This window comes from Danio aesculapii, chromosome 19 (assembly GCF_903798145.1).
Source record: "Danio aesculapii chromosome 19, fDanAes4.1, whole genome shotgun sequence".
Taxonomy (NCBI): Eukaryota; Metazoa; Chordata; class Actinopteri; order Cypriniformes; family Danionidae; genus Danio; species Danio aesculapii.
In genome coordinates this window covers 46,245,977-46,252,900 of record NC_079453.1, presented here as the reverse complement: position 1 = coordinate 46,252,900, position 6,924 = coordinate 46,245,977, and the positions used below count along the sequence as shown (strand labels likewise).

The 6,924-nt window shown below is 35.6% G+C and overlaps 1 protein-coding gene across 2 annotated transcripts in view; it reads right to left on the bottom strand.

Moving 5' to 3' along the window:
- Nucleotides 1–6,208: 6,208 nt before the first annotated feature.
- The window catches only part of LOC130246496 (acyl-protein thioesterase 2-like), a 14,477-nt gene continuing 13,761 nt past the window's right edge, over nucleotides 6,209–6,924 (bottom strand). For both annotated transcript variants that reach the window (XM_056479478.1, XM_056479477.1), the window contains exon 10: nucleotides 6,209–6,924. This exon is cut by the window's right edge and continues 1,022 nt beyond it. The gene's annotated coding sequence lies outside the window, so the exon portion shown is untranslated.

Below are 6,924 nucleotides of genomic sequence, written 5' to 3'. Positions count from 1 at the left end.
CCGTTTCATATAGCATTTCTGAAAAGCCCTCAGTCCACACTATACCGCTGAAAACACACATTACATTATCACACACACACTCTGTCATGCGCTGCAGCGTCTGAGTTCCAGCCGTCAGCCCAGAGAGCAGTGCACGTCGGTCAGTTTATCAAGGATGTACCGCTGGATCGTGTCTCACTATAGTTGTTATACACGATATTTAATTGATCTTGTCTCTAACTAACGACTCTTCTGTCTTTTGAATCTATCAGGTAATGTGTCACAGCGTCAGTACACTGCTTAAATCTTTCACTTTCACGCTTGTACTTAGTCATTTTAGTGAAGACCTCAGATACTGTTGGTTGGTTGCTGTTGGTTGTGCACATTTTTTACCAACCAAGTTTGTCGACGCCATAATAATGGCACAGATCACTCTGCCTAATTATGCCAGAGTCCCGCGGGAAAAGTGATTGACAGGTGGTAATTTGTGTGTAGCTTATCTTTATTTATTTATGATTTGGTTATGGGTAAAACAAAGACCATGCAGGTCAGGTAGTTGAAACCGTAGGCAACTAATTATTTAATTAAATAAATACTAATAAAATAAATAATTAATCACTGCTTCATACAACAACAATGCCATCGTCCATTAAAATGTTTCAAATTAGACATCATACCAGGCCAAATTGGTTGACATCGCCTACTTCTCGGCCAATCACAGTCATTTGTTAAACACGTGAACACAATGGAAACTCAGCGCTGTGTAAGAACATGCTCAACAGCGCACAAATGTTAGCGGGAAATGGACATTTTTTAAATTTCGGTACAGATTGATATCGTATTCCAGTAGAGACAACACTTAGTTTCTATCAGCCTGTGTTAATGCCCATTTTGAAATCATGCATTAGAAACATGAGATGGAAATTTCGCAATGTCTTAAAGTTTTTAAAGGGATACTTCACCCCAAAAAAAAAATTCTACCATCATTTAATCGCCCTTTACTTGTTTCAAACCTTTGTAAGCTTTTTTTCATTTTGTTGAACTCAAACGAAAATATTTTGAAGAATGCTATAAACCTGTAACCATTGACTTCCACAGTATTTGTTTCTCCTACTACGGAAGCCGATGGTGACAGGTTTCCAGCTTTCCTCAAAATATCATCTTTTGTGTTCAACAGAAGAAAAAAACTGTTTAAATCCACTTGAGGGTGAGTAAATAGTGAATAAACTTTCCTTTTTGGGTGAACTATCCCTTTAAGCTCGCTTGAGGTGGTTTTGGACGGGTAAATGTGAATAATAAGAGATTGAAACACATTTGTTAAATTAATTCTGATGTAGCAAACATCACACTAATCAGCTGACTCCATAACACTAGCCTTGTTTACTACTGGTTGCTAGGTTACCAATACTACACTTAGCCACTCTTAAAAACTTGATGGAAAGCACCTAATATGCATTTGGGATTTTTTTTTTTCTGTGAACTTGAATAGATTGGCTTTACGTTATGATGGAAACCCAAAAACTGCTACTTACTTAACATTCAAAACTATGATGTGTGCCAGCCCTAACATGCTCATTGTATGTGCGAACATGTGATGGTATTTTGACTTCACTGTGAACTCTTGAGAAGCTTATAAACTGTGCTAAAGAAAAAAAACAGCTCCCAGAATTACACACGCATGTATACACACACACACGCACACACACGCGCACACACGCGCACACACACGCACGCACGCACGCACGCGCACACACACACAGAGAGACAACTGAACATCTGCTGCAAGGAGACACACTTAGTTACTGACATCATCTTCACCAGGTGAAACTCTAATGGCGGATGGCTGCTTCTCACTCAGGGCTGTCTATGCTAATGAAGGAGAGATGGTCACTAATGGGCGGGGCTTTCCCCCTCTGATGACACGTACAAAGGGAGAATGTCAATCAAAGTGTTTCTGCAGACTGTTTTTATCAAGTGTAATTATAACAAATTTAACTAATTAATTTTTACCATTAGAGGCTGGTTATATTCACACACTGCTACCACACAACTGTTTAAACCACTTGTAAAAGTGATTTTTGCATAATAGGTGTCCTTTAAGTCCACCTAATATAAAAAGTCAATACATTTTTAATTCCAATTCCACATAGTTTTGTTCAGAAGAGTTTAGAAAATCACGAGAAATCACGAGGGTAAGTAATGATATAAATGTCGACACGTACCCAAACATAACCCAGATTACAAACACTGCTTATTTAAATAAATAATATTCTAATAGCCAATCAAAACACCATGACTATCATACAATCCATCAAAATTATGAAACAGTTTCAGCTTTTGAGTTTGAATATATGTTGAATTTCTTTCTTATCCCTTGTGCACAAATGTACGACCCTTTTGGTATGTTGGGACGAAAACATTCACTGAATTAAACTGCTGTAAATGCATCAGAATAATGTTGTGTTTCAAATCTTTTTTAATAAATCTGTAATCAACCTCAGTCCTGATTCAAGACAACTAAATTGTTTAGAATTTACAGGGTTTTAACCCTTTAATTGCCAAGTGCATAAATGATATCACTGATCTGGTGAAAAAAAAACACGCAAAATTACATTTCAATATAGTTATTGTGGACTGGATTTTTTTTTTTACTTTTAATCACAGTCTTGGACATGTGAACAATTAGTAACAACATTGGCTTTGATGCATGTTAGATTTCATTTTTTTTTCTCCCTAATTTACTGTTGGTTTCTCTTTTTTTTTTGCTCCATTGACTTCCATTATAATTACATTTGATGGTGCATAAATACACAGTCTTTGTTTTTGTTTACTCCATGTAGTTTTGATTTTCTCAGACACATCAAGGGTAAGTGCGCAAAGGTCACTCTCACACACTCACAGACACACACTTTAATTTGCGGTTACACTCCATTTAAACCCAGAAACTAAGCTTTTTTCTTTGCACAGGCTTATCTAAAGGGTTAATGGTGCCAACTGATGATCAAATTTTACCTCTTCCCAACAGAGAAAACCACCACCAATCAAAAATCCATGATTATATGGTTTCATGATTTTAGAATCAAAATGTGGTTATATTGTAGGTCAACGAGGGAAAACAACAGCCATCAACAGTAAATTAGGGAGAGAAAAAAAATGTTAATTAACCAAAAAACAATGCATCAAAGGTAATGTTGAATCACATGCCCAAGACTTTGAAAAGGTTAAAAAAAAACGCAGTCCACAATTACTTTTGATATTAAAAATACGTCTTTTGTGTGTGTTTTTTCACCAAATCAGTGACGTCGTTTATGAATTTGGCAATTAAAGATTTAAAATCCTGTAATTTTCTAAACAATTTAGTAGTTCTGATTTTTAAAAAAATAAAAAATCTGAATCATTTTTACAGCCGTTTAATTCAGTGGATGTTTTCATCCCCAACATAACAAAAGTGCAGTAAATTTGTACAAAATATGTACAAAATATGTATAAAAATAAGATTTTTCAGCAAAAAATCATTCAGCTAGCTGAAACACGAGTTGTGGCCAAATTAAGACTCAAAACCACCCCAGAGTGGATGAAAACATCCCCAACACACACAAGGGTTATAAAGCATTTACAAGAGTTTTCTGTCGTTAAAAGTGAACAGGTCATTAAACAAAGGCTCTGAATCTGTGCTTGTAGCTTTCAAGAACATTCCCAATGTTGACAGCTGACCAGCTTCATCAGTTCATCAATACACCGGTCTCTGGCTGACAGATCGCTGCTTTAGAGCCAACAAAACACATCTTTGATGAAGCACGGCCGTAATTGACACACTTCTAAACAGATTTCCACATTCTGGCGTGTTGACATTAGCGATTAACACACAAAAACAATCACACACACGTACCTCATGACGTTTCCATGAAGCGTTGACACATAATTGACCACGGCGAGCGGTGTGTCAGAAGCTCATATCGCCATTGTTATCGGGCAGCAGACCTTTGACCATGTCAGAAATGATATAAAAATAAATGATAAACAAGTGTAAAATCATTTGGGGTGGTGCTCGTGGCTGTGTTTGCTGGTCATGCTCTCATTTCATAGGACAATGATCTGCGTCTTCTTCGCGGTGCTAACGGTTGATGAAGAGCTGAATTTAGGCGCGGCTGACCGCCACCTGCCGGCGTGGAGAATAAAGGCGTGCTTAGTAGTTGTTACGCAAATAAATTAATTTTATAGTTATTTTTATAAACTAAAATCATATGAGTATCTGTTATGTTTATGAATAGTAATTTATAGAGTATCAAATCTGAAATGAATTCATCAGACTATTCAGCTTTGTGACTTACGATACAACAACGCTAGCCTAACTAGTACTAAAACTAATAAATTGTTTTAATTTTGTTTCACATCGCAGTCTGGATTTGCATTTATAGGTCACAATCTCCAAACAATGTTCATCAGTATGTTATTATAGTCTCAAACAAAAGTCAATTGTGGTCAGAAATGTGTTTTGCTAACATGATTAGCGCATTTGCGCCATCTAAAGGAACATTTTTATATTGCCTCCACATGATACATTTACTTATTTGGAGAGATGTGTCCAAATATACAGTCATTGGTCTAAATGCTTTCTGTCAGTGTCAAATTTCTGAGTGATTCTGAAGAAATGCAACTCATTTCCCTTTAATAACAGGCAGATCTGATAGACAATTATTCTTTGCATGTTTTCATTTGATCACTCGTTGATTTTCGTACTTCAGTCCAAACAGGTAATCTGATCTGTAAATGACAGCAGTTCTGCTCTAACTATCACTATCTAAATCATAAATAAAGATTTTAACATTTTAAAAGACTGACATTTTATGTTATGAATGTTGCAAGCTCTAGGAATAACTGTATATTTAAATTAAACCGTCTGATAAATAGATAGATAATACAAAATCACGTAGTTTGTTGTGTATGGAGCTAATAATTATGGTTGTTGCCAATAATTCAAACCGTTCAAATAGTTCTGTCTTATTATTAGATCTAAAGCTGTGGGACTAAAACTCGTTACGTCCAGAAATCAATGTTGGCCAAACTGTGTGGCAGCAGCATTTTTATTAACATTAGGCATATTCACAAAGACTGCACTGTAATTAGTCTATTTAAGCACGTAACTTGAAGGGTTTCACTGTCTGTGTTCTAAAACACGTGAGCAGCTCATGTTCAGTGTTTTCGGTGTTTTGGTTTGATCACATGAACTCTAAACAAGAGCTGAAATTTGCTTAATAAATCATGTTTAAAAAATGCAATATATGCCAGATGACATCTCAAGATTGTAATGAAAGGTTTCAACATTTGTAGTAAACAAAAGTCAAGCATAGATTCGATCAAAATAAAGCACCTTAGAAGACTATATATATATATATATATATATATATATATATATATATATATATATATATATATATATATATATATATATATATATATATATAGGGGCGTAGCAACCAGGGGGGACGGGGGGGGATCCGTCCCCCCCACTTTTAGAGGCAGACCATTTAGAAACAGGTAATTAATAATTATATGAACATATGATCTCATACAGCCCCATAAGCCCCCCCCCCCCCCCCAACTTTAAAATGTCCGCTACGCCCCTGTATGTATATATATATATATATATAAGTTGAATGTTTTTTGAATGCATATAATAATTATAAAATAGTCCAGTACTATTACATTCATAATCCTTCATTGATTTAAGTTTTATAATGCAAAAAACATTAAAAGAATTGCAATTGCATATATACAATTATGAAATGCAATTAAATATTTCATATTTTGTAAATTGGGGGCCTCAGCAAGAAGGTTGCTGATTCGAGTCCTGGCTGGGTCAGTTGGCATTTCTGTGTGGAGTTTGCATGTTCTTCCAGTGTTGGTGTGGGTTTCGCCCACAGTCCAAACACATGCACTATAGGGGAATTGAAGAAACTAAATTGGCTGTAGTGTATGAGTGTGTGTGAATGAGTGTATGGGTGTTTCCCAGTACTGGGTTGCGGCTGTAAAACACATGCTGGATAAGTTGGCGGTTCATTCCGCTGTGGTGACCCCTGATGATTAAAGGGACAATGCCAAAAGAAAATGAATTAATAAACTTGCAATTGCATTTTACATAAAAAAATCTAAATTTTCTCATTTTAAAACTTGCATGATATTAAAACGATTAAAGTGGCATTATTAACAAAACACAAGACTGCACTGCTGCGATTTGCATCATTTATTTCACATATAGGTGTTTCGGAAAAGATTTGTGAGGAACCAATTGTCCCTCAGCAAACTTCAAATAAAAATACGACAACTAAACATGACAGATTTTCTTAAATCAGCACAAATGACAACAAAATAAACCCAACAACAAAATACAACTCAAGTGGAACAAACTAATAATAATTTCACTGTTAAACCCAAAGATATTGCCAGTTTCCGCTGACCAACTTGTGCCTGGCATGCCCATGATTCACACAATAAACATTCAAGCCACAGGGCATAGAGGAAAACCAGTCAAGAAATCACTCCAACCAACAATACAGAATAATGCCAAATAGAAAAGAGGGGATCGTAGCAGTTAAGAAAAGTCAAATAGCCCAAGGTAAAATAATACTGAACTAATAATATATCCAAGAACATCTATTTAGATTAAAAAAAGCAACATTCACTACTTTGCAAACGACTGGTTTAGATATCATCACAGAAACCATTGTAATCAAATTGTATACCAGTAAAACTGTGAGAAATAATTATGTTTGCAAACGCATCGTTGGGTTTTTAATAGCTAATCGCGCTTCTTTAATTTAACTGTGACTTTTATTAATAGGTCGTGTCAGTAAACAAGACTTTTCTGCAACAATATGGAACCTGAAATGTATTTACAGAAGCCGCCTGAGACCCCAGAACACTTGTATGTGTTTGGTCACGTGA